At 44.7% G+C, this 27,602-nt stretch overlaps 1 long non-coding RNA gene and 1 other non-coding gene across 2 annotated transcripts; both read right to left on the bottom strand.

The window, feature by feature from the left end:
• Positions 1 to 1,846: 1,846 nt before the first annotated feature.
• Positions 1,847 to 12,931, bottom strand: LOC134756996 (uncharacterized). Its single transcript, XR_010130567.1, has 3 exons — positions 11,314 to 12,931; positions 4,191 to 4,257; positions 1,847 to 2,452 (listed from the first exon to the last, which is right to left on the bottom strand). It is a non-coding gene; the product is annotated as an uncharacterized lncRNA (long non-coding RNA).
• Positions 11,393 to 11,464, bottom strand: TRNAE-UUC (transfer RNA glutamic acid (anticodon UUC)). The gene has a single exon. It is a non-coding gene; the product is annotated as a tRNA-Glu (tRNA).
• Positions 12,932 to 27,602: the final 14,671 nt, after the last annotated feature.

The following is a 27,602-nucleotide window of genomic DNA, read 5'->3' on the forward strand; positions in this document are numbered from 1 at the left end:
AAGGTAACCTAAAGAAAGGTAACACGGGCTGGGACAGCTCTGCCAAGAAATTCCAAATATTAAGGGCCTGCTAATGTGCAGTACTCTCCAGGCTGAATCAGTCACTGTGACAACCTTTGATGGCAAATGTATTCTGACTTCTAAAAGCTCCATCCTGAAAAGCAGGACTCTGTTTCTTGTCATCAGTGCCTGAGGTACTCTTTTAGATCTCCGTGCTTTGGAGATGTTTAAGCTGCTCCAATTTTTACCATTACAGAGAACTTCGTAGAATTGCTGGGAATTGGAGCCAGCTCTCTATGCACAGGGAATTTTCCACAGTGTCCTTGCCAGAAAGGGAGCGTGAGCTCAAGTTACAAGGCCAAGTGAAAAGGATTTGTGAAGGTTTCCTTTCAGAGCCGTGTGCTGGGCAACCACTTACAACGAGGAACCAGCTTTTGGACTCAAAAGGCTGGTGAAAGTAGCCAAGGCTCTGTGCCCAGATCTGCTGGCTTTTTTATAATTTGGACTAGTTGGAAAACTCACCAGAGAAGGTTGGGTTTAGCAGGAGCATCAGGGCTGCCAGAACGGGGGAAGTAACAATGCCCCAGTATCAGGCTTTTTGCTTGGTGTCTGGTCATTGAGTTCATTTTGCTTGCCAGGGGCTTATGGATCAAGCAGAAGCTGGAGAATGAATCTGCGACATGAACTTCATAAAGAATCTTGCACTGGCTGCACGGTTGATCCCTCAGAACATCTCCAAGGATTGTTGAACTTGTTTCACCCAGTTCAACTTTGGGTGAAACAAGGAAGCAATTGGTGGTGAGGAAAGGAACAGAGAACTGCGATGCCAGGGACTCACATCTACACCTGGTCACTCAAAACTAAAGAACCAACAGAATACAGCAGCTGCTTCGTCTATGTGCCGATGGAGCAGTGGAAGCATAGGTATTCTCTTCCAGGCCCTCTGACTCTTTTCTACCACTGACTCCCAAGCCAATCACCCTCATTCAGCAGTGACCTACCTTTATCTTTGTGTCATGCACTTAGGTGCGCTGGCAGATTGTTGTGGTAGTCAGCGTATTGAACCCACATAATCTATAGGTTCCTTATGTTTATTCTTCTCACTAAACTTTTTAAAACTTTGTTTTGAAATAATAATAGGCTCACAAGAAGTTGCAGAACTCTTAAAATTTGACAATAATTTACTTGAGATAAGACCCGTAGCTTTTGTTTGTTTGTTTGTTTGAGACAGAGTCGCTCTGTCGCTCAGGCTGGAGTGCAGTGGCGCAATGTCGGCTCACTGCAACCTCCGCCTCCCGGGTTCAAGTGATTCTCTTGCCTCAGCCACCCATGTAGCTGAGATTAAGGGGCCCGCCACCATGCCTAGCTAATTTCTGTATTTTTAGTAGAGATGGGGTTTCACCATGTTGGCCAGGCTGGTCTCGAACTCTTGACCCCAAGCGATCCACCTGCCTCAGGCCTCCCAATGTGCTGGGATTACAGGTGTGAGCCACCATGCTAGGCCTAGAGCTGTGGTCTTACTCACTGTATCTTCCTTTCTTGGAGGTCTGTTTGCTCTATGGGGGACACAACGTGAGGACAAGAGTAACAGGAGACTAGACATTCATGAACACTTAGGGTCTAACTTTCCTACAAGCAGAATGATTTTATATATATATATATATATTTATATACATATATGAATACACACATATATATGTGAGAGACAACCACTCTGGAGAAGAAATCCATATATATACATACATATATATATACACACACACACACATACATATATATGTGAGAGACAGAACCTCTCTCTAAATATCCAAGCTTTTCATTCTGTTTTTATTATTGCTGAGCCTCCTAGGAAGTGAATTTTATTTTCCCTTTTTATTACTGTATTTGTCATATCTGACATTGGCCTCTTTCCAGCTTGTGAAAGTACCAGTTGTTTCTGCTACCCCTTAAATAAGAGCTCAAATTATTGTAATTCTCGATATAGAAATTCATTCTGATAAATCTCCCCAGGGCCTTCCACACCCAGCTAAGGAATAGCAGACCAAAACTCCACCTTACAAGAATTTAAGTTAAAAAATAAATAAATAAATAAATAAATAAATAAACAAACAAACAAAACGCCTTCAATTTTCATTTGCAAGAGAATAAGGAAAGGTGCACTCTGACAAGAGGGAAGTTACCCAGAGGAAAAAAATCAACGGGATCTAGGTTATGTGCTTAAAAAGTCTTCAAATGCTAGAGAAGAGCATTTTGTGAATGGTTGACACTTTTGGTTTACTAAAAAATATCACCTATAACCAAAATAGCATTTCCTGTGCAAGGCCCAGGGCATCTAGGTTTTGTTTCAGGGTGAGAAGAGGGACCAACCGCCTTGCCCTGGGGGAGGGGAGGAAGTGGTGCAGCACAGCTGGCTTGGAATCTTGTCCCTTCTCTGCCATCATTGCGGGTGATGCTGTAAGGAAAAACATCGTTGTTCATAATCTGTATCTTTGCCCTTCTTTGATACTTGATGTATCAAAGATGTAGATTTCTGGAAGTAGAACTACCAAGTGAAAGGAAAGGCATGCTTATGGCTCTTACTAGGTATTACATGCTAAGCAACTTTCCATGAAATGTGTACCAATTCACCTTCCCAGTGTATCCCACAGTCACACGCAGAGCCTGCAAGATGCTAAGTGCCAACATTAAAGCATCCCATTTACAAAATAATTGCAGGGTCTTTGGGGAGTCAGGTTCTTTGACTGATTCCTCACATAATGTAACAAGATCAGAAGGGATTGGAAAATTTGCAGGCTTTATTGACCAAGACTTGTGAAAAATGGAGTAACAAGCACCCCAGACCCCCTGTTAGCTCATACTGTAACGTTGCACACATTAAAAATCACATCTTCCTCAAGGCACTTTACTCCATCTGTCGGAAAACGATCATAATAAATATCAAATCTACGATGACTGCGATGGGCAGGCAGGTCCTTTGAGCCATGTGGTGCACATTTGCTACTCTCAAGATGTCTGCCACTGCAGGTCTAGAGGGTTCTATGCCAAAGTTTATCTCTGTCAGTGAAGGCCAGATACACGACAGAACCTGTCACACCTGCTGGTGCACACAGTCTCCCTCCTTCCTCCACCACTCCGTGATTGCAACAGCCAGGCACTGCTCAGTTAGAAAACCCCTAAGCCTCCTATTTGCCTGGAAATTACAGTTGCCCCCAGAGGTGTCTGCTTTCAAAGGTGTTCCAGCCTGTGTTTCCTGCCCTCTTAGGTTGCTCCATTTAGATATCCCAGCAGTGCCTCAAATTTGTCAGAGGAGACAAATCTCATTCTCTCTGCCCCACTTCTCTGTCTCTCTGGGGATGCTTATCATCTTGGGGTTGTCAACAAATCATCCCTTCCCTTCACGCCCCACCACCAAGCTGTTGCCAAATTCTGATTATTCCTCCTTCACTTCTCTTAGTGTTTCGCTCTCTCTCCGCCTCCCCTGAATCAATTAACCCCAATCAGGACATTAACGAGCACAGGTTATGGAAAATTACTCCAACTTCTGATAACTGTCAAGTTTACTGTTCCTACCTTAGACTCAATGAACACATTGAAGACAATCCCCCTGTATGAGTGCTTACAGTGGAAAACAGCACTGGATGGAGAGGCACCCAGGGGCAAGAAATAAATGGTGAGGTCGATGCTTAGACTCGCTAAGCTTATGCATAATGAGAGAGTCAGGTGGAAAGTGGTGCAACTGCACGGGCTGCAGGTGTTCAGCCAACAGAGCCAAAACCCACTGGGGGCTTCCCTGACAACAGCAAGGTGAGCTCCCCAGGTCCACTGTTAAGGGCTGCAACATCCAGGCAAAGTCCTGACAGGCCCCCCTTTGCTGCACACAGCAGCATTCCAATTCTGCAACTGCTTTGAAGCTTCCAGTGGAAATCCTAATGCGGGCGTCATCCCCGCAACTAACCTGCAGTTCTGATGACGCAGAAATCCCCAGCATCAGATTCACCCCAAGGACCTACTGTTTCCATTTTAAAATTCAGGGCACACAAGGCAGGCCTCCCATAAAACCTGCTGCTCCTCCCAGCCCCTCCTTACCCCTCTTTTGGGAACTTCCCCTTGGAAAGTCGGGAGAAAAGATGGAGAGAGGTCAGAACCAGCATGTTCCAGGTTTCCCCTGAGCTGCTGCTCTGAACACTTACCTATCTTTCGGCAAACAGTTTGTGGCAATAGACAATCCTTCTTCCTTCATCTCTACTGAAAAGAAAACTGGAAGAAATAATGAGTGGTAGGCCAGGTGTCGTGGCATACACCTATAGTCCCAGCACCTTGAGAGGCCGAGACAGGCAGATCATCTGAGATCAGGAGTTCAAGACCAGCCTAGCTAACATGGTGAAGCTTCATCTCTACTAAAAAATACAAAAATTAGCCAGGTGTGGTGGTGCATGCCTGTAATCCTAGCTACTCAGGAGGCTGAGGCAGGAGAATCACTTGAACCCAAGAGGTGGAGGTTGCAGTGAGCCAAGATCACGCCACTGCACTCTCACCTGGGTGACGGAGTGAGATCCCATCTCAAAAAAACAAACAAAGAAAAAAAAGAATTTGGCCTTGCCCAAAGAGAGGTCTGGCCTTTGCCTTCAGCTTCTGGGATGAAATCTATGTCATTTCTCATAGGAGTATCTTTGTTTAGGGCAGGGGCTGATCACTTCAGATTGTAGGGTGGGGCTGGCCATACTCAGTAGTCTTAGGGTGGGAGGTAGTCATGCTAGAAAGACCAACCATGTGCCTTAGAGTGGGGGCTTTGTGTCCCATGGTATCGGTCAAGCTGGAGGCTGAGTTCAATCACACGGACAATCAGTCAATCATGCGTACATAATGAAGCCCCAATAAAAACTCTGGATAACAAAGTTCAGGTGAGCTTCCCTGGTTGTCAATACTGCATGTATCTTGTCACACATCAATATCAGGAGGGCCCACACACTCCACATGGAAAGAGGACAACAGAAGTTTTGCAGTTAGAACCCTCCCAGACTCTGTCCCTTCCTTTGGCTGATTTCAGTCTCTGTCCTCTCCCTGCAGTAAACCATAACCGTGAATATTGCAGCTTCCACTGAGTTATTGGAATCTTTCTAGAACATCATCAAACCTGAGGGTGGTATTGGAAACTCCCCCAAACTTGCAGTTGGTGTTAGAAGTGAGGGCAGTCTTGAAACTGTGCCCTCAAATATTGGAGATTTGCTAAATCTGGGCAAATAGCCTTAAAGCAAAGCATACTGTGATCTGGGTTAGTCCACAAGGAAAACTATATTTTAGGACAAAGTTGCCAAATTCTGAAAATGAGGGTTCTGGAATCCATCTCAAGAGACCTCTTAAAACAGTCTCATCTTCCTTCCAAGGTGTGGTTTGTGCTGACCACAGCAGAGCACCAGCCAGAAGGCCCTAGAGTCCAGAAGGTCCTCATCCAGGGGGTGGACCTCTCTCCACCCCTAAACCTCCAGAGCTTTCCCATCACATTTAGAATGAAATCCAACCCTCTTACCCTTTTTGTGTGTTTGTGCATGTGCTATTTCCCACTACAGTGTAAATCTAGATAACTGCCAGCACATACTAGACACACTGTAAATGTTTGCTGAATACATGAATAGCCCAAATATAAAGAATATAGAAATGCTTATTTTTGCCAGCAAGATTTCATCTCTGGCTTAATTTTTTCTTAATTGAGATATAATTCAGATTCCATACAATTCAGTCTTTTACAATTCAGGGCTTTTTAGTATGTTTACAAAGTTGTGCAACCTTGTAAATATGGTAAATCACCACTCTTTATGTTAAACTACCACTATTTTAATTTCTCTGGCTTAACTTTAATACCAGTTCATCCTTCCTCTCTACCTTGTGGTTCTAATAGGAGCTGCCAATCATAATACCCCACATTCATCAACCCTAGGCAGGGCCCAGGGCCTAGGCGAGGTCACATTCCCCCAGCACTTTCCAACAGAAACTAAGAAAGACCTTCCTTCTCGGGTGGGGAAGCTGGGAGGAATGAGTACTGAGCCAGGGTGCCCAGATCCCTTGCCATGTGGAAGCAGTTGATCCATGATAGCTAAGAATAAATCTGACACACAGAGAGAAAACACTGATTCTGATTGTCCCCAAGGCCAGCCATCCCATTCTACTTCACACAGTTTGGTTACATTAGCCAACAATCTTCCCCTAGTGGAGTTCCAATGGCTTTCTGTAACTTGAAACTTAAGGTATTCCAATCAATAAAGTCCTTGTCCTGCTCACACATCCTTCAACACATGCTTATTAAGTGTTTACTGTGTGCATGGCACTGGCCTTGGAGAGTAAAATCTAGCAGGGCCACAACAAGTGTGGTAAATGCAATGAGAGGGAAATGTGCAGAGAAAGCATCTCACCCACAGTCAGGACAGAAATGACATCTAAGCTAGGACCTAACTTTAGAAAGGAGTAAGTATAGGAAGAGAAGTACACAAGATGCCATGGGAATCAGAAGCAACCAGCATCCACAGGAGAGGTAAGGGAAGCTATAGGAACCATGTGATGTTCGAATTGAGCCTTAAAGGATGGATAAGATGTAGATATTTAGAGAAAGGGCATAAGAGCGTCTCAAGTAGAAGAAAAATTGAGTAAAGGCCAGATACAGGAAACAGTGTGAAATTAACAGGAATCTAGGATACATGGAGGGAAGAGGTAGGAATTAGGCTGCAAAGGCAGACTGGGAGCACTCAGCAAGACAAAGCTCTTCAGGTTTAGGGCAGGGAAGCAGCATGCTCAGCTCTGTGCTGTAACAGCCAGGAGAATGCAAGATAGAGAAGATGGGCAAGATGGGGTCAGGGAAACCAGTGTGGTGCCTATTGCAATAGTCCAGAGAACAAGACGATTTAAACCAGCAGAGTGGCCAGGGAAGTAGATAAGAATATATGTGAGCATAACTGAAGAGGTAGAAATAAGATTTAATAAAATAATAAAATAAATAAATAGTAAAATAAAATAAGCTTTCATTAGACGTGGTGCGAGTGGAGGAGAAAGAGGGACTAAACATGCCAATGATGACAATGATGATGATGGTGATGATGATGACGGTGATGGCCTTAAACTGGGCTAAGCCTTTTATGCGCATTATGTCATTTAATCTTCATAACCCTATGAAGTAGGTCCCATTCTTATCACCATGTTAGATTCTAGGAAACTGAGGAACAGAGAGATTAAGTAACTCAAACAAGGAGAACCTGGATGACACTAAAAAATAAGTAATCCAAGTAGAAAAGGACTTGGGAAGGAGAAAGAGGTCACTTTTGCACACACTGTGTTGAAGTTGCCTATTTGCATAAAGCTGAGCCCCCAATTTCAGTTTGACTGTATCCCTATGAAACAGGAATAGTCTTACCTACATTTTCTTTCTTTGTTTCTTCCTTTCTTTCTTTCTCTTTCTTTCTTTCTTTCTTTCTTTCTTTCTTTTTTTTTTTTTTTTTTTTTTTGAAACAGAGTCTGGCTCTGTCTCCCAGGCTGGAGTGCCGTGGTGCGATTTCGGCTCACTACAACCTCTGCCTTCCAGGCTGAAGCCATTCTCCCATCTCAGCCTCCTGAGTAGCTGGGACTACATGCGTGCACCACCAGCTATTTTTTGTGTTTTTTGTAGAGACGAGGGGCAGGAGGAAGCGATTTGTGTTTTTTGTAGAGACGGGCGGCGGGGAGGGGTAGAAGACGGTGCCGGGGTTGGGAGGGTGTCTCGCTTTGTTGCCCAAGCTGGCCTGGAACTCTTGAGCTCAAGCTATCCACCCACCTCGGCCTCCCAAAGTGCTAGGATTACAGACATGAGCCACCATGCCGGCCATACCTACATTTTCTTAATGAGTACACAACAAGGTGCAAAATCCCAAGCTTTCTTAAATCGGGATAGATTATGTTGATTGCTCCCCCATCTACCACGGCTGTTACTCTGCGACAAAAGGAAATTAGATTCATCTGATAAGCTTTGTTTTTCACAAAGTAATGTGGGATGATTACCCAGTGCCCTGTGGTCTTCTAGAAGTTTGCAAATTGATTTTTTGATTATTTGTTCCAGTGATTTTCCAAGTAGTCAGTGTTTTTCCAAGTTATTCAGCTTTACAGTGTGGGTGAGTTAAAATTCATATTTGCTTTCATATTAATATATGAAGTGTTAATGTAATTATTTAGGATATTTTTGCATGCGGCATCAGATATACTCTGAGGGAACATACATATGAATCTGCATGACTATAAATACACTTGTTGAGGGGCACAAAGCAATTATCATGTGGAATCCATCAGAGTTTATGACTATATGCAAAAATGAAAGCATACAGGAACACATGGTTAGTTCAAATACCCCAAACAGGTTAAGCTCATCACTTTCTAGAAATGATTATATATGATGAATTTTTTTTAAAAAAAACTTCACTTAGAAAAATTACTACTATGTTTATGCAGCTGTACTGTGAACACTGACCAAAAATACAAGAGAATATTTTTTTGGCCAGGCACGGTGGCTCACGCCTGTAATCTCAGCACTTTGGGAGGCTGAGGCAGGCGGATCACTTGGGGTCAGGAATTCAAGATTAGCCTGGCCAACATGGTGAAATCCCATCTCTACTAAAAACATAAAACTTAGCTGGGTGCGGTGGCGCACACCTAAAATCCCAGCTAGTCAGGAGGCTGAGACCCGAGAATCGTTCACACCCAGGAGTCAGAAATTGCAGTGAGCTGAGATCGCGCCACTGCACTCCAGTCTGGGCGACAGAGGGCGACCTTATCTCAAAATAAATAAATAAATAAATAAATAAATAAATAAATAAATATAAATAAATGAATCTTCTCTGCACTCAATCCCCCTAAGCCCCGCTCCTTGAAGCCAGGATTTGGAGAGAGTGGTGTCTGGCTAGAGCACCAGACAGGAATTCAATCTTTTGTGGATACAATCTGAAGTCCAATACTAGGGAATCAGAGAAATAAAATCTCAGAATAGATGTTTCCCGGGTAAAACGAGGGTCTAAGTTAAACGACTGCTAAGGGCCTTTCCAGCTCAAATAGTCTATGAATCTAAAGACTATGAGGATGATGAATGGAAGTTATGGCAAAATGTTTTACAAAAAGGCAAAGCCATAAAAATGCCAAATATAACTTAAGTAACCATCTCCCCACAAAGTTAAACCCTTTCATATCATTAAGTACCTGTCTTCAGAAATATCTACTATGCTCTGAGTCCACCAAATATTACAGCCGTCTCAAGAAAGCTTCTGTCAAATCCATGAGGTCAAAACTCTATTTTATGAAAATGAATGATTAATAGGATGAGTAGACATGACAGCCTTCATATAAATGGAATTCACCTGCCATCTGAAAGCAGTTTTTGTCTTGCTTTTTGGAGACAGGATCTCGCTAGCCCAGAATGGAGTGCAGCAGCAATCATAGCTCACTGCAGCCTCGAACTCCTGGCCTCAAGCGATCCTCCCACCTCAGCCTCTTGAGCAGCTAGGACTATAGGCACGCACCACTGCCTGGCTAATTTTTTTTCTTTTTTCTTTTTTTTTGAGACGGTGTCTCCTTACGCTGTGCAGGCTGGTCTTGCTCTCCAATTCCTGCTCGAGCGATACTCCCGCCTCGGCCTCACAAAGTGTTGGGATTATAGCCATGAGCCACTGCGCCTGGCCTAAAAACAAGTTTAAAGCAAACAAAAACTACACAGCTTCTGCCTGGCAGCCCCCGGCATCAGCTATCCTCCCTGGCCTTCCCCCTTAGGCTCAGGAACTGTGAGAGCTGCATTACCCCTTCTTGTTTCCCTAAACCCTAAGAAAAACTTAAATAATCCTTGATGAAGCACTCTGCTAAGAATATATCACGAGTTTCCTACAGGGCCACTGACTGATACAGGGATAATAATATCATCTGAGAGTAAAATAATCTAAAATAATAATCAAAAAATAAAAATAGGCCCGGTGCGGTGGCTCACGCCTGTAATCGCAGCACTTTGGGAAGCCGAGGTGGGTGGATCACCTGAGGTCAGGAGTTCTAGACTAGCCTGACCAACATGGGGAACCCCATCTCTATTAAAAATACAAAATTAGCTGGGCATGGTGGTGGGCCCCTGTAACCCCAGCTACTCGGGAGGCTGAGGCAGCAGACTCGCCGGAATCCGGGAGGCAGAAGTTGCAGTGAGCCGAGATAGTGCCATTGCACTCCAGCCTGGGGGACAAGAGCGAGATCATGCCTGTAATCCCAGCACTTTGGGAGGCCAAGGCGAGGGGATCACGAGGTCAGGAGATCGAGACCATCCTGGCTAACACGGTGAAACCCCGTCTCTACTAAAAAATACAAGAAATGAGCCGGGCGTGGTGGCGGGCGCCTCTAGTCCCAGCTACTCGGGAGGCTGAGGCAGGAGAATGGCGTGAACCCGGGAGGCGGAGCTTGCAGTGAGCCGAGATCGCGCCACTGCACTGCAGCCCGTGCGACATAGCTAGACTCCGTCTCAAAAAACAAACAAAAAAAATTATAGTCTTTATTTTAGTCTTTAAATATAGTCTTCATTCTAGATAATCTCATCTAATAACAAAGGGATGCATTTATCTGCATAACAATTGGAAACTGTCACACGTCAATACTAAGACTTCTAATTCTAATCTAGCATATCACAAATTCTTAAAGTTTTTTTTTAAACACAATGTGTCAAATAAATATATCAAGAGGAAAATGTTTTGGTTTTGTTTTGTTTTGTTTTGCCATCGGCTGGAGCCTCAGTATTTGTTATAACCTAATTTTCTTCCCCGCCTTCCAAACTGGTTTAGTTAACTCTCTGCATCACAAACACAACAAATTGTACATTGAACTACCCTGCTTTAATATATGTATTTTCTAGAAATCTTGTTGTCCTAGAATGACTTTAGGTAACTTAAAAGCCCTGCAATGCCTCCCTCCCTCTCCCAGCATCATCCTAACAACAACAAAAAACCCTATAATGTTCTAAAATTGCATCTTTCCTTTTTCTTTCAAAAAAGAGCACTCTTTTGGTCATTTGCTCATCTTCACAGTACAAGGAGAAAATACTGGAGAAAAACCAGCGGGTGTATTTCGGCATGCGACCGCTTGGTTCCCCCGCTTTCCTTCACCTCAGACCTAATCTCTCACTTCAAAAGCTGACTTCACGCTGTTGCCAGATACGTCCCTTCCGCCGCCTGCCGCAGGTGGCTGGGGTCTGAGTACGCTTGAACCTCACACCCGCCCCAGGGGTAGCTCCTTGGTTCCCTTCAGCCCCGATGCGTCCCGCGTGCTTTAAAATGGAATTACAGTTTTGGCTAAAAACATGCCGTTTCTGAGTTAGGAAGAATCTAAATCGACGAAACGCCAGTCTAAAAAAACCTCGGCGTTCCCACACCGGGAGTCGAACCCGGGCCGCCTGGGTGAAAACCAGGAATCCTAACCGCTAGACCATGTGGGAGACGACGACTACAGCTCCAAGCCTAGACAAATTGAGTCTTCTCGGTCGGCTTCCGCCCGCTCCATCGCGTTCATCCGTAGGCGTCTAACCTGCTCCTGCGCCTGCGCGGAGTCTGCAACGGTTTAAACCGTTCAGGTTCGCATTCTACTGTTTCTCTCCTGGCAGGGGCCCTTGAATCTTTCTTCAATCTACTCTTGCGTCTTTCGTGATCTCATCCAGTCTCCTGGTGCTAGGTACCATGTCGACACCAATGTAGACACTAGATTGGATGAGTCATTGTTCACAATTCCTCACAAAAGCTCCTGCAAAGTCCAAAAGAACTGGGGTTTGAATGTTAGAGGCTGGTGAAGAAGTGGGGACCGCGGGGCGTCATAACACCGCGCAGTGGAGGCCACGCTGCACTGGCCGGTGTCCGCCGACAGGGTGTGTGCCACAGACGCGCAGTGCCTTGCCCGAATCTGTCCCTCCCCTCAGCGCTGGTCCAGGCTGGCCACAGGCACCACCCCGTCCCTGAAAGTGGATCTTTTCCTCTGAAAAAACAGGAATGAGAACTGCCCGGAAGCCTGGAACATTCCAGGTTCTGATGACCCAGCGGCTGAAGGCAGGATTTGTGTCACCGAAAGCAGCCAGAGTGGCGGTCTGTAAATGTAGCTTAGAAAAGTGGAGAAAGTCTCTTACTGCAGGCGTTCATGATAGATGGAAACTCCGTGTGGTTTCCAAGGCCCTCCTCGATTTGAAGCATTTCAAGGGAGCGGTTGATGCCTTAGCAGTCTACTGTTTGAATTAGGGAAATGCAAAGAGTCAGCCATTGGGGATAGCCGGCGGAGGGGAGCTGTGGCTCTGGTGTCCTCAGTGGCTTAAGCTACACATAAGTTGTGTTTACTAGCAGAAACTGTGTTAATGGAAGTCTGGGGACAAATTGTGGAAGTTTCGAAGAGTTCAACTAGCAGAGGACACTTTGAAGCCCACTTAAAAGCTAAGATCACTCCTCACACCCCCAACTGCCGCAGGGACTTAGAAGGTCCTCCTTCTCCCTCTGAGGCGAAGGTTCATCTGTGACATTCATCCTCAACAGAGGAGGGGCGAGAATAGACTGGAAATAGAAATTGTTCTGCCTCGCACTCATTACCACGATGAAGCTCCCCAACAGGGAATGAACGCAACCCAACATAATTAAAAGTGAATACGGGCCGGGCGCGGTGGCTCACGCCTGTAATCCCAACACTTTGGGAGGCTGAGGAGAGTGGCTCACATCTGAGGTCAGGAGTTCGAGACCAGCCTGGCCAATGTGGCGAAACCCCCATCTCTATTAAAAATGCAAAAATTAGCCGGGCGTGGTGGCGCACGCCTGTAATCTCAGCTACTTGGGAGGCCGAGGCAGGGAGAATCGCTTGAACCGGGGAGGTGGAGGTTGTAGTGAGCTGAGATCATGCCACTGTACTCCAGCCTGGGTGACAGAGTAAGACTCTGTCTAAAAAAAAGAGAAAAGAAAAAAAAAAATGGGAATGTGGCTCTGAAAAAAACCAGAAGCATTGACAGCAAACCTACTCTGTGTATCAGACACATTCAAATGTGTTTATTTAATCCTCATAGTGTACCTATGAGGTAGGTCTTACCCACATTTTAGTTGGTTCTTCCTGTACTATCTTTGAACAGAGTACAGAGTTTCTTAATCAGACAACTGCTTTCCTTTTGAGGATATTTGCTTTGGAACACCAAAGAAAACTCTCCAAAACAAACGCCCTGAACTACGGAATACCTGACATCTGTGGTTCTCAATTTGAGGGCTCAGATTTCATAAATACTTTTCAGTTTTATATTTCCCTTTGATGATAATTCTTTTTAAAAAAGACATCTTACAGGTTTTCAAGATCTAATTTCTCACAGCAACCCATCCATTGGACAGGCACCATCCTTAGGATGTGACCAAAATGTGAATTTACTCTTGGTTTCTCACGATCACTAAACTGAAATTTGTTCCATTTTTCTCTTTACCAGTGGATGAAAACTCAAGCAGTAGCAGAAAGCCCTATGGTCACTTTATTTTTATTGTTTATTTTGAGACAGGGTCTCACTCAGTGACCCAGGCTGGAGTGCAGTGGCTTGATCTCGTCTTACTGCAGCCTTGACTTCCCAGGCTCAAGTGATCCTCCCATCTCAGCCTCCCAAGTAGCTGGGACTGCTGGTGGCACTCACCACCAAGCCCAGCTAATTCTTGTCTTTTTTGTAGAGACAGGGCTCCACCATGTTGCCAAGGCTGGTATCGAACTCCTGGGCTCAGGAGGCCCACTTTGGCCTCCCAAAGTGCTGGGAGCCCTGTGGCCACTTTAAGTAATAAAACACAATCCAGCACAATACACTGTTTAACAGCTCAGTCCTCATTCTCAAATAGTTGGCCCCAGCCCAACTTGGGCATGATTTCCAGCTCGAAGTGGTGGTTTGCTGGAGCAGGCTCTTACTGCCTCACAGGAGCCCATGGTGGGCTTCTCTTCCTAACTCTGTGTTCAGTGACGTCGTATTGGTAGCCTGAGATGGCCACACTGGGAGTATTTACCCCATGGAAACAGGTAAATGCTACAAGGCATGGCTTTTTCCTTGAAAAGCCAGTGTGCTGGTCAAAAAATAGCAATGTGCTGGTTAAATATCACACCAGGTATGAGCCACTTCTTTCTTTCTTTGGCCTTCTGCCTTTCGAGGCTCTGGGGTCCTCCAAGATTGGAGTGTGGGGAGGGGAACGAAAAGGGGCACAGGGCCAGGTGTGGTGGCTCACGCCTGTAATCCCAGCACTTTGGGAGGCCAAGGCGGGTGGATCACGTGAGATCAGCAGTTGAAGACCAGCCTGGCCAACATGGTGAAACGCCGTCTCTACTAAAAACACAAAATTTATCCGGGCACAGTGGCAGGTGCCTGTAATCCCAGCTACTTGGGAGGCTGAGGCAGGTTAATTGCTTGAACAGGGGAGACGGAGGTTGCAGTGAGCCAAGATCGTGCCACTGCACTCCAGCCTGGGCGACAGAGTAAGACCTTGTCTAAAAAAAAAAAAAAAAACGTGGGGGTGGGGCACAGAAGTTCCTACTCAACTGGCATTGTCCAATGTCAGCTTCCAGCTCTCTGGGCCTAAACTTGTTTTAGGGCTGACTCCTTTTCTCAATGGTACTCTGTGGGTTTCTCAAAGGCTTCCCTGGGCCTCTTGGACAGGGCATCACAGAAGGGGGTAGCAGTGTTTGCCCAGTGTGGGCCTCAGATCACTGGTATTAGGATCGTCAGTGGCTTTTTTCACCTGCAGATTCCCAGCCCCACCCACCCAGGACTTACAAATGAGAATCTGAATTTTCACAAGGACTTCCCCCTCCAAATGATTCTGATGCCAGTAGAGTTTGAGCAACAATGAACCACACGACAATAAATCCCCTTCAGTCGCTAAAAGCCCATGATCCCTGAAGCACAGTTTCTATCATTTCCTGTTCCTGCTCAAAAGCCTGGAAAAATGGCATCTCGTTGCTTGTTGAGTAAAATCTAAATTCTCTGGGCAAGCTTTCCAGGCTCTCCATAATCCAGCCCTGACATAGCCTGCTAATACTATCCCGCCGCAGCCCTCTTCAGAGGGGCCACATTCCAGATCACCTGACCTGCTCTGTCCTTCCCGTTCCTTTGTTCCACCTTGCTCCACACCACCCTCCCACTCTTCTTTCCAAGCCCGACCTCAATCCCAAGGCCAGCTCAGCCTTTGAAGTCACCTCAGGTCCTCTTGTTCACAAGGCACTCCCTCCCACTTCCTCTGAATCCCAAAGCACAGACCTTTAAAAAATGGTGATATAAGCTTACGTCTTGCCACCCTTATTATTTCAGTTATTTAGTAGGAAAGTCCATGAATAAAAATCAGATTTTGTAATCCCCCTGGGAACCCAGTCCTGCACTCAATCATTCTGTCACATAGTCCTTCCTTTTATCTAACTTAAATACTTCCTGCTGTACTTCTATATGAAAGCTGCCACCTTTTAACCACCAGCAGGAACAAAATGTTCCTGGGAGGAGGGAAAAAAAAAAAACATGAATTTTTGAAGTTTGGCCAGACCAGTAAGTGAGCTGCATTTCTTTAGTTCCACACACACACAAAAAAGCCTTCTTGTTGACACAAGAAACAGTTATTCCTGTTCCCATGCATCTAGGTCTGATTTTCAGTGGGCAACTGTCCCATTTTATCCACCATTTGATACTGGAAAAAAGCCCCAAACACATTGTACTTGCCAGGCATCTCCATTAGCCAAAGCAATCTGGGGTGTGATTCAGGCTTGTGTTTGCCAGTCATTTAGGAGTTAGAATGGTTTCCACTTTAGTAGGCCCAGGAGTCATCCTTTATAAGGCCATCACAAATAAGCACCAATTAAATTCCACTCTCCCAAGAACAGCTCTGGCCAGCACAAACTCAGCCTATGGCACAAGGTTAACCTCAAAGCTCTCTTGAGTAACAGCACCTGCCCCTGCTGACCAGTGTGAATTAATGTTCATGGCCTAACACTAGGTTCAGTTTCTAAAATAGGGTTTGATCTCAGGAGGCCACTGGAATGACAGAGCTTCCTCGAGGGCTTGTTTAGATCATAGAATTCTGCCCCTCCCCTCTGTGCCAAATCTAGCAACTCCTACTTGTTCTATGACTCAGGGCAAACATCCTTGAACGCTCAGTGCTGGGTGAGGTGCTCATTCTGGATTATCATTAGGTTGGATGGAGTTCCCTGTTTCCCTTCCTGTGGTAGACAGTAAGCTCCCTCATGGCAGAGTCTGAGTCTTACTCTGTTGTATTCCCAGCTTCCAGCACAGTGCTTGGCACACATAATGACTTAATGAATCAGCATTTTAATATAGTAACAATTTAATTCTCACAATGGCCCAATGAGATAGGTACCAATATTCTTCCCATTTTACAAATTAGAAAACAGAAACATAGGCGATTAAGTAAGTTACAGAAGCAGGATTCAAATCCAGGCATTTCATCTGGGTATAATTACTTAATTAATCTTTTTTTAATATATGTATTTTTTTTCATGTAAGACTTCCTGCACCGACTTAATGAGTCTCTTAAAATATCTTGGTTTCTTTGGGGATCCTCCTATAAAAGTAAGTTTTTCCCTTAAATCAGCATATAACAAGAGAGAACTATTCCTCAGCTAGGTGAACATATCTCCACAGCATCTTTCTTTACACATCATCAGCACTCAGTGCATGTTTGCATGATTGATCGCTTGCTTCATTCATTCATCCAATAATGAATCAATCCATCTCAGAGAAATAGTCTTGGTTTCTACCTAGCACCGAAGTGGCAAAGCAAACTAATTGAGAGTCTCAGAAGGCCATAATTTTAATATTTAAGTAACAACAACATAGAACAAGAAACTACATCCCTGTCTCCTAATATCGCTGGCACACACTGTCTTTCTTCCCCTACCTTCCCTTCACCTGATCTGATAGCACAAGACAGGAAGAGCTTCACCAGCCCATCATCATACTCACCCTTATTTGTGTGCTCCTACCAGGGCTCAGACCTGGGATGACACGTGCTTTTCTTGTTTCTCTTCAAGAACACACTTAGGAATTGTGAGTCCAAGCACTTCATGGCCTGACATCCGGAAAACTTGCCCACCATTGTAGTTTGTTGTTCCATGTTGCAGTTGCTCAAATATTGAAATTATGGCCCGCTGAGACCCTCAGTTAATTTGCTTTGCTCCTGAGGTGCTACGTAGAAATCAAGTTGGACCTTGTATTGGAGGTTAAAGGTATTTCTGGTTCATTTCTGGACTTCTCAGCAGTAGTTCAGAGTGGAGTGAGCTTTCTAAACTCATTTTCTTCTTTCCTCGTGAGATGATCTATCTCAATAATCTTCAATAGGTCCATGCCCAGGGATTATGCCAAGTTTAATGTTCATCATGACTACCCGATATATATTTGACAGTGCTTGATATAAAAACAATAGCTATCACATATAGGATTCACTATGTGCCAGATAATTCTAAACACTTCAATAATTAACAATTTAATTCTCACACTGACCCAGTGAGATAGGTACCAATATTATTCCCATTTTACAAATTAGAAAACTGAAACATAGGGAGGTTAAGTAACTTGCCCGAAGTCTGACAACTTATAAATAGTAGATGCGGGATTCAAACCCAGGCATTTCATCTCTGGAGTCTTAATGTATTTTCATATACCTTAATAAATCTACCCCTACTATTATAAGCATATTGCATAAAACAGGGCACTGTCATAAATAATCATAATGATAATGCCTTCAGCAACAATGGCAGCATACATTCTGAAGCCTGATGGCATCTTCAAAGGAGAATGAGGAAGAGGTTATGGGATCTTCTTAAACCAATAAAAATAAACATTTTGTGATCTAAGACTTCATAGATGCTAACATTGGAACGGAGAAGATGTCTGTCCCTGGTCCCTTCTTCCCTCCTCATCTATCCATTTTCAGAAATAGGGGCTGTTCAAAAATAAGCTAGTGTTTCTCTCTCTCAACCCAGTCTAGAGACAGAAATCTCATCAATTCCCCCTGCAACCTCTACTCAGAAAGAGCTTCCCTATTGTTCACTGATTGGTTAATTGATTGATTCATGCAATCAACAAACCAGGCTAGAAGATTCATGAGGCATAAAACATCCTATCCCTCTAAAGCTGCAACCTTCTTGGCATCTACACATGGGCAATTAATGAGGACCTCAGGATTCACATAGCTAAAGCTGAGCTCCTGAGAGTCCATCCCCAACCCCACTCCCCAGCCAGCTCCCTCTGCATCTTCTCCATTCCAGTTAATAGCAGCTTTATTCTCCCCGTTGTTCCAAGCCAGAACCCTGGAATCACCCTTGATTCCATTCTCTCTCAGCCTACCTCCAACCCCTCAGAAAATCCTACTGGCTCCATCATGAAAATAGACCCAGAATTGGATCACTTCTCCCATTCCCCTCAGAAAATCCTACTGGCTCCATCATGAAAATAGACCCAGAATTGGATCACTTCTCCCATTCCCCTGGTCTGAGCCACCATCCTCTCTCACCTTGGTTAGACTGTGTGCCACCTCCCCACCTCTGCAGCCTATTCTCAACAAGGCAAGCAGAAGGAATCTTAAAACAAATCAGCTCATGCCACTTCTCAAAATCTTCCAGTGGCTTTCCATCTCACTCAGAATAAAAACCAAAATCCTGACTATAATCTACAAGGTCCTGCATGACAACCACCCCCTCCCATTCATTCTCCTCCCTCCCCATGCACCGAGGCTCCACTTGCCATTCTTCTAATCCTCTAGCTATGTCCTCACCTCAAGGCCTTTGCACTTGTGTGGGGAGGAAAGAGCTTTCCAGCCACCTGCATGGCTTGCTCCCTCACCTTCCCCAGGTCCTTTAGAAATTATCTTCTCAATGAGATCTTCTCTGTTTACCCTATCTGAAGCTTCAGCAAATGTCCTGCAGTTTTCCTGCTTTTCACTTTCTCACTAGCACATACTGATATTTGACATACTGTGTGTGTGCTACATTTATCTTGCTTGTTGTCTGTCTTTTCTACCGTGGCACAAACATTTTTGCTGTTTCGTTCACTACTATATCCCCTGCCTGGAACAAAACTTGAAATTTAGTAGACATTCAATAAATATTTGTTGAACAAATGAATGAATGAGGACAGTAACACAGATGACAGCATTCAAGGGTATGCTGAGTGATAATGACCACCATGAGAATTAAGAGGCATTAATTCTTAATTCTCTCCATGAGAATTAAGAGGCATTAATTCTTAATTCTCTCCATGAGAATTAAGATCACTTCTGGTGAGGGCAGTCACAGAAATGTCAAAAAGAAGGCAGGACTCTAGGTGGTGGACAGAACCTAGCACGCGGGATGTAAATGAGCATAACTCGGAAGCAGATTTGGAGAGGGGCCATTCATTAGAACATGTAGTTAATTTCCAAGCAGTTGATAGACAGTTCCCTACCATGAGAAACTGTTGAACAATAATATCTTTCTTTGGAGTTCTTCTGAAGATAATAATTTTATAAAGGGACTCGGATGTACTACTGAGTACAGGTTAAGTCAGCTGCTGATTACTGGCGCAAGAGGAGCTGAATCTCCTTTTAGCAATCCTTTAAAATTAAAAGGCTATTCAGACTACATCAGAACAGCACTGTCTTCCATTTCCTGTTCTCTTAAAGGTCAGGGTCTTTCCACTCTACCTACAAGTAAACGTTTAATCAACAGCATTTCCTAGTGATCCTGCAAACAGCCATCTGCATTGCTATTAATCTTTTCCCCTATTTCCCTGGACAAAACGTTGAGCAAGGAACAGTGCTTGCCAAAGTAGAAGCAGAAATGCAAGAGAGAAGCTACACAGCAGACGAATCCGAACCACCAGCAGCAATATTCCTATGGAAATAAACAAAGACAACTAAATGAGAAAAGTTAAAAGCGGTTTATTCAGAACTTGCCATAGCAAGGGAGCCAGCCACCATCGCTTGTGTTTTGGTGAGACTCCAAGGCAGGCAGAAGAGCGGGAAAGTTTTAAGTGAGAAACAGGGAAGGTTTCAGGTGTGCCTTGATTGGAGGCTGTCTGCATGGGAGCAGGCTAACCAGAAGAGGAACATCTTATGGGATTTTAGTGGGGGCATATCTGGCTTTCTCTGGTTGGTCCTAAATTAAAAGTAAGAACAAAAATTAGAGGCTGGGCGTGGTGGCTCACGCCCTGTAATCCCAGCACTTTGGGAGGCCGAGGCGAGCAGATCATTTGAGGCCAGGAGTTCAAAACCAGCTTGGCCAACATGACGAAACCCCATCTCTACTAAAAATTTAAATAGCTGGGCACAGTGGCGCGTGCCTATAGTTCCAGCTACTCGGGAGGCTGAGGCACAAGAATCGCTTGAACACGGGAGGCGTAGGCTGCAGTGAGCCAAGATTGTGCCACTGCACTCCAGCCTGGGCAACAGAGCAAGATCCTATATTAGGCCGGGCGCGGTGTCTCACGCCTGTAATCTCAGCACTTTAGGAGGCTGAGGCGGGGGGATCAACTGAGGTCAGATGTTTGAGACCAGCCTGACCAATATGGTGAAACCCCATCTCTACTAAAAATACAAAAATTAGCCTGGCTGTGGTGGCGCATGCCTGTAGTCCCAGCTATTCAGGAGGCTGAAGCAGGAGAATCGCTTGAACCCGGGAGGCAGAGGTTGCAGTGAACTGAGATCGCGCCACTGCACTCCAGCCTGGGTGACAGAGGGAGACCTTGTCTCAAAAAAAAAAAAAGACCCTATTTCAAAAAATTAAAGGAGCTGTAAGTTATTAATCAAGTCCTGGGGCTTCTTAGTACAGAAGCTACTATTTAGCTTCCTGGATTGTTCTAGAGATAGCAGTGTGACTTCCTCCAAGTCTGACTTACAGCAGGCTGGTTTCCTGGGCTGTTTATTATGGAGATGGGGCTGTTTCCTGGGCAGGTTGCTGCAGGATGCGGGCCAGAGCTCCATTTTTACATGTGGTCCAGCCATTGCCTATCTGTGTACACAGTCTCTCATTTCCAAGAGGGTCAGCAGTCTCACTGCAGCTTCGAAACTCCTCTGCACGACAAGATATAATCCAGCATCCCCTCACTTCTTCCTTCCACTTACCAGTCTGCGCCCCTCTCCTAAGGCCCAACAATGCTAAATTTTCCCTTCGTTTTTTCCTCACTGTAGCATCTCTCCTACCTCATCTATTTGAGCAAGATATCTCTTTTATATTTAAAATCCTTTTGAAAATCACCTTCAGCCAGGTGCGGTGGCTCACGCCTGTAATCCCAGCACTTTGGGAGGCCGAGGCGGGCGGATCACCTGAGGTCCGCAGTTCAAGACCAGCCCAGCTAACATGGTGAAATCCTGTCTCTACCAAAAATGCAAAATTAGTCGGGCATGGTGGTAGGCGCCTGTAATCCCAGCTACAAGGGAGGGTGAGGCAGGAGAATCGCTTGAACCCTGGGAGGCGGAGGTTGCAGTGAGCCAGATCACACCACTGCACTCCAGCCTGGGCAACAGAGCAAGACTCTATCTCAAAAAGAAAGAAAGAAAGAAAGAAAATCACCTTCATGCAGTCTCCGATACCAGCCCCCTCCCAAAAAACTCCGGTTCCCCTTTTCTCTCTACAGTGTTTATGGGTCCATTATTTATTTACAGGTACACATACTTATCACGGGGTATTAACATAAATAACAGTGGCTATGTTTGTTTCCCAAGATTGCTCAGAGCCTGGGATAGTGCCAGAGAAGTGCTTAGTAAATGGTTCTGAAGGATAAAAGACAGAGCTATGCCTTGGAAAAACCGAGAGCAATGCCAGTCAACCAGACAGAAGAGTTTCACATCATCTGCTTAACCCTGGGTGATAGCTTTTCTCCTCAGACCTTCTTTTATTTTAAATTTAGAAACACACCAGAGGCATTTCAGAACTGTGTGTATCCTCTACATTTGGAAAAACAGTTTCCCAGCTCTGTTTGAGGAGTGGTAAAATTATATATAACACCCGATATTATATGTATATAAATATTAAATAACATTTAATAGTTATCATAGGTAAGAATTTAATTAAATCAGTATCTGGATCTGTAAACGAAATCCAGGTACTGATTTAATTAAATTTTCACCTATGATAGCTATTAAACTAAAGCCACATGGCAATAACAAGGATGAAATCAGCCTTCCACATTTACAATCAGAACTACAAAATAAATTGAGTAAGTATAATAAAGATGAACATAACAGCATCGCAATATGACAATGCTCTTTACCTAGATTCAGATTGGCTCCTGAAACACCTCGGATCATCCATCAGGAAAGCCTGATGTGGCCTGAGCTTTTGTCCAGTACTCAGTACCAGCACTATAATAAGTTCTATTCAATTAAAATAAATATATGGCCGGGCACGGTGGCTCATGTCTGTAATCCCAGCACTTTGGGAGGCCAAGGCAGGCAGATCACCTGAGTTCAGGAATTCAAGACCAGCCTGGCCAACATAGCAAAACCCCATCTCTACTAAAAATACAAAAATTAGCCAGGCATGGTGGCGCACACCTGTAATCCCAACTACTGGGGAGGCTGAGGCAGGACTACCGCCTGAACCCAGGAAGTGGAGGTTGCAGTGAGCCGAGATGGTGCCACTGCAGTCCAGCCTGGGTGACAAGAGTGAAACTCTATCTCAAAAAATAAAAAATTTTAAAAAAAAGTAAAGTAAATAAATTTTAAACCATCCATTATAAAGCTTTCAAATACATATATGGTCAAAATCAGTTCACAGCTATTTTAAAACTGCAACAATACATGCACTACCGCTCTTTTTTAAGACATTCACCCAGTTTATCTGGGTTCAAATTCTAGATTCCAAAAGAATGGCCATTATGTGTAAACACCGAATCGGAAGAGTGTAAAACTATCCTGTTTATTTTATAAGTTCTGGCCGGGCACAGTGGCTCACGCTTGTAATCCCAGCACTTTGGGAGGCCAAAGCAGGCAGATCATGAGGTCAGGAGTTCGAGACCGGCTGGCCAACACAGTGAAACCCCGTCTCTACTAAAAATACAAAAATTAGCTGGGTGTGGTGGCAGGCACCTGTAATCCCAGCTACTCGGGAGGCTGAGGCAGGAGAATCGCTTGAATTAGGAAGGTGGAGGTTGCAGTGAGCCTAGATCACGCCACTGCACTCCAGCCTGGGTGACAGAGCTAGACTCCATCTCAAACAAAGCAAAACAATAAAACAACAAAACAAAAATTTATAAGTTCTGAGTGTTTACTCTCTGTAATCTTGATCTCCTCTGAAATCCTCTGTTGAAGACAGAAACCCATCATCTGCCTGGAACTCAGCCAATGGCCAGAAAGGATACAAATAATAAATACCACTTCTCATTTGCATCCTGCTTTATAGTTTACAAATCAGTTCATGTGAAAGTCAGGTGGGCCACAAATGGTGGGTGAGGCATAATCAAACATCTGCCGAGTTCTTTCTCTTACAATATGGCAGTCATTAACAAGGTGGGAGACAGACACGGGAATTTGCGCAATTCTCTGCAAAGCCCATAAAATTGTATGCAATCTTAAAAAGTAACCAGTGGGGCCATCTTCCCTGCAGCATATGAACATGTTTCTTTCTGCCTCCTTCCAGCATGCTCTACAAAATAGTCCTGGTAATCGCCCATGTTACCAAGTCAGCTGTCCATGGCTGCTCCCTTCCCTGACCTAAAGAAAGATTCAAGTTCAAGTTAATGCTGGAGACGCCTAGGCAACTGCCCAACTCCCTCCCAGGCCACTCCCTCCTCCCACTTTCTAACCTGTAGTCAAACAGCCTTTTAAAATCCTGTGCTGATTATTTTTTATCCTTTGGGATGCTGGGACTGGGACTCTGCAGCCCAGGCTTATTTTGGCAACTGGCTGTCTCTGTTTGGCTCTGCCAGGAGGGGTACTAGAGGAAGGGAGCTGTTGGCTTCCTGTTCCTAAGAGTGACCATGATCACACCACCTCATCCCGGCAGCAGCAGTTGCTTCCAGTGTTTCCACCATTTCCAGAATCAGCCTCACCACCTCCTCCCCATCTCTCTCTGCTCAGAGACACCAGCACCTACTGGCTGGCATCCCCTCCTCAGCATGAGGCATCGGGGCCAGCCAAGCGGGACCTTCCTAGCCCAGAGGGCTGAGTCCTCACCCTGCAGGGCCCTGCTCCAAGCCCCTAAGTTTCAAAAAATCTTTTTTCTGACTTTTGTTCACCCAGCCCCAAGGGTGATTGCTGTTTCCTATTCTTTTTTTTTTAATTTTTTGAGACAGAGTCTCACACTGTCACTCTGGCTGAAGTGCAGTGGCATGATCTCGGCTTACTGCAACCTCTGCCTCCCTGGTTCTAGTGATTCTCCTGCCTCAGCCTCCCAGGTAGCTGGGATTACAGGCGTGCACCACCAGGCCCAGCTAAATTTTGTATTTCTAGTAGAGTCGGGGTTTCACCTTGCTGGCCAGGCTGTTCTCAAACTCCTGGGCTCAAGTGATCTGCCTGCCTCCACCCCCCAAAGTGCTGGGATTACAGGTGTGAGCCACCGCACCGCACCCAGCCTGTTTCCTATTATTCTTACCTCTGTGATACCTGAATATCCCCACTTTGCCTTTCTCTTGCCTAATACCTGGCTAACAATCCTTTCTATTAAGTTATCTGTTGAAATTCCTATTGTGGTTTCTGTCTCCTGACTGGACTCAGACCGATACAAGTCCCTTGTAGGAACTCTTTCCATCTGCCTTCTTATGAACAATTAAGAACACAGCTGGTGTTGCAATCTCCCAGGAGGTCTTTATCTTTATTAATTCCTGTTCCAGGGGCTGGTCCTCAACTTGTTAGGCTCAGAAATTGGCTGTGTCAGCAAAAAACAAAAGGAAATCTGTCCCTCATGTCACTGTCGTGAGGAGAGAGACATCTGGGCCAGCATGACCACAATTAGCCTGCCACAATTTCATGGATGCTGGAAGGCACAAAACCTCTGAGTCAGAGACAAAGGGCTTTCTATTCATGGCCTTAGCAGTAGCCAGAGTCTCAGTATTTGTACTGGTTCCTCAAGCCCCAATTGCCACATGACACCGTGAAGAGGACTAGGTGACATCTGCATATGCAGTGGATCGAGTTGCATAGGGAACCCTGCTCTTAGGAAACGCATATATTTTATAATGGGCAGTAAGCCTGCCCGCCCTGTGCTCCATGGAGAGCCACCATGTCTCTTTTCCAAGGCTGTGTGCTACACAAACATCCTTGAAAAGATAGTCCAGCACAAAGGAAGCGTGAGGGACCCTTGGAGAACTATCTCCCAACGCTCATCTAGAGCTTGCGAGTAAACATGGACTTCCAGTGAGGGTAATTAGTTGGATAATTCAATTGGTTTCCATAGCAAAGATCTATCTACAGGAACTAGAGTAATTGAGTCTTTGAGCCAGGGTCCCCCTGATCTTTTCTTATTTAGTGCCATTGTGACTCTCTGAATCTAGATTTTTTTTTTTTTATTTACAGCATATCAACTCCCCCCATTTTTTTTTTTTTTTTTTTTGAGACAGTCTTGCACTTTTGCCCAGGCTGGAGTGCAGTGGCGCGATCTTGGCTCACTGTAACCTCTGCCTCCTGGGTTCAAGTGATTCTCCTGGCCTAGCCTCCCCAGGAGCTGGGATTACAAGTGTGCACCACCACACCCGGCTAACTTTTGTATTTTTAGTAGAGACGCGGTTTTACCACGTTGGCCAGGCTAGTCTCAAACTCCTGACTTCAGGTGATCTGCCCACCCCTTGGCTTCCCAAAGTGCTGGGATTACAGGCATGAGCCACCACGCCCCAATCCCTTTCTTATTGACATAGACATGGTTTGGATATTTAAGTATTGTTAGTCAAGCCTTGTTCTAGCCAGTAACCAAACTACCCTGTCTCTACAAAGTGAGTGCGTTTTCTGGACATTACCAATTATGAGATTTAGAGGGCAGTCCTATTTCCAATTCGTTGGAAACTACCTTACTATCTATCCTTTGGCACCACCTATCCCCAATTCCATAAAAAGCCTTAGTTTAAAAATAAAATTGCTTTTGCTGTTTTTCCTTAATATAAAACTTAAAAAATTACTTTTATCTATAGATTGTATCTTTACAACACACATTGTGGTTTTTAGAATCTCAGGGAAAAAATGCTATCTTAAATGTTAGTAGACTAAGATTCTTGACCTCCTAAATCAGTGTCAAATGTGAGATCATAGCTGATGCCTGGCCTATGTAGTCAGCACTCAATAAATAGTAGTCGTACTGTCAGGACTCTGGAAAATAAGAGAAATGAATCTGAGCAAAAAATAGGAAATTATAAGAATAGCAGTATCTTCTAGAAACACGCAGGCAGAAATGCAGCCAAGTTGGGAATACCCTGCCCTTGCCACTCTGTTTGTACAGTGTGACCCCATTCATTGCTGCTCATTCAGCTACTATGTGCCAGGCACAGTGCCTGAGGCCGGAACACAATAGGAACACAAACAGATACGGTTTTTTACATTGTAAAGCACAGAGGTTACAGTCTAGTGGAGAGAGACAAATCAAATTATCACGCAAGGAAATAAAAAACTGCCACTGTGGTAACTGCTGAGATAGGCAAGTACACGGTGCTGAGTGTGTATAAAAGGAGTGACCCACTGAAGGAGGTCAGCAAAGGCTTCCTGAGGAAGCGATGACCAAGCAGAGACTCAAGTTTAAGCAAGCAATAAGACAATAGGGAAACGGGAAGAGCTTTCCAGACTTAGAGAAGAGCAAACACCTCCTGGCAGGCGGAAGCACACTGAGGAAGCATGGCTGGAGCTCAGGAAGATGAGGAGACCTGCCAGATCACAGTAAAACCAAGGTCACAGAACAAGGATTTTGCCCACAGCTACACAACTTCTGGGATACTTTCCTTATACTACCACCTTCCTAGTCAACAGACTTCATTTTCTTTCCTCTCCAAACCTTCCCCTGGGACAGAGGTCCATCAGTTAATGCTCATTCCAGGGTAAAAAAGAAATCACGAAGTAGAACATGAAAAGGAAATGCAAAAACTTGAGCCACAAAAACTGGAGACCTCGCTATGGAATTTTTCTTTGTTGGGTGTGCCCAGGAGTCTTGGGGATGGTCTATGTCAGTGGTATTCAAAGTGTGGTCCCAGGACCAGCCACATCAGCATCTCCTAAAACTTATTAGACAAGCAAATTCAAAGGCCCCACCTAAAACCTATGAATCAGAAATATGGGAGGTGGAGCTCAGCAATCTGAATTTTAACAAGCAAAAAGCCCCACAAAAAGGGTTCCTGTTGCACAGACAATAGTCTAAATCAGTGCTTCCCAAACCTGTCTGATCATCTGAAGCAACTGGGAGCTTGTTAAAATATTCCTGGGCCACACCCCAATACCTACAAAAATTGAAATCTCAGGGCAAGGCTTGGGAATCTATATTGAGATGATTATCCTGGTTTGAGAACCACTGGTCTATATCAAAGTAACACATTGTCTGACACAGTGAGCAATTAATTTCAAGTGTCATTTGCCCTTGCCAAGTAATTAAGGGTAGTAAGTACCTCAGGCTCTGCCAGTCCAACTCAACATTATTTGAGTTATATC

This window comes from Gorilla gorilla, chromosome 14, assembly GCF_029281585.2.
Source record: "Gorilla gorilla gorilla isolate KB3781 chromosome 14, NHGRI_mGorGor1-v2.1_pri, whole genome shotgun sequence".
Taxonomy (NCBI): domain Eukaryota; kingdom Metazoa; phylum Chordata; class Mammalia; order Primates; family Hominidae; genus Gorilla; species Gorilla gorilla.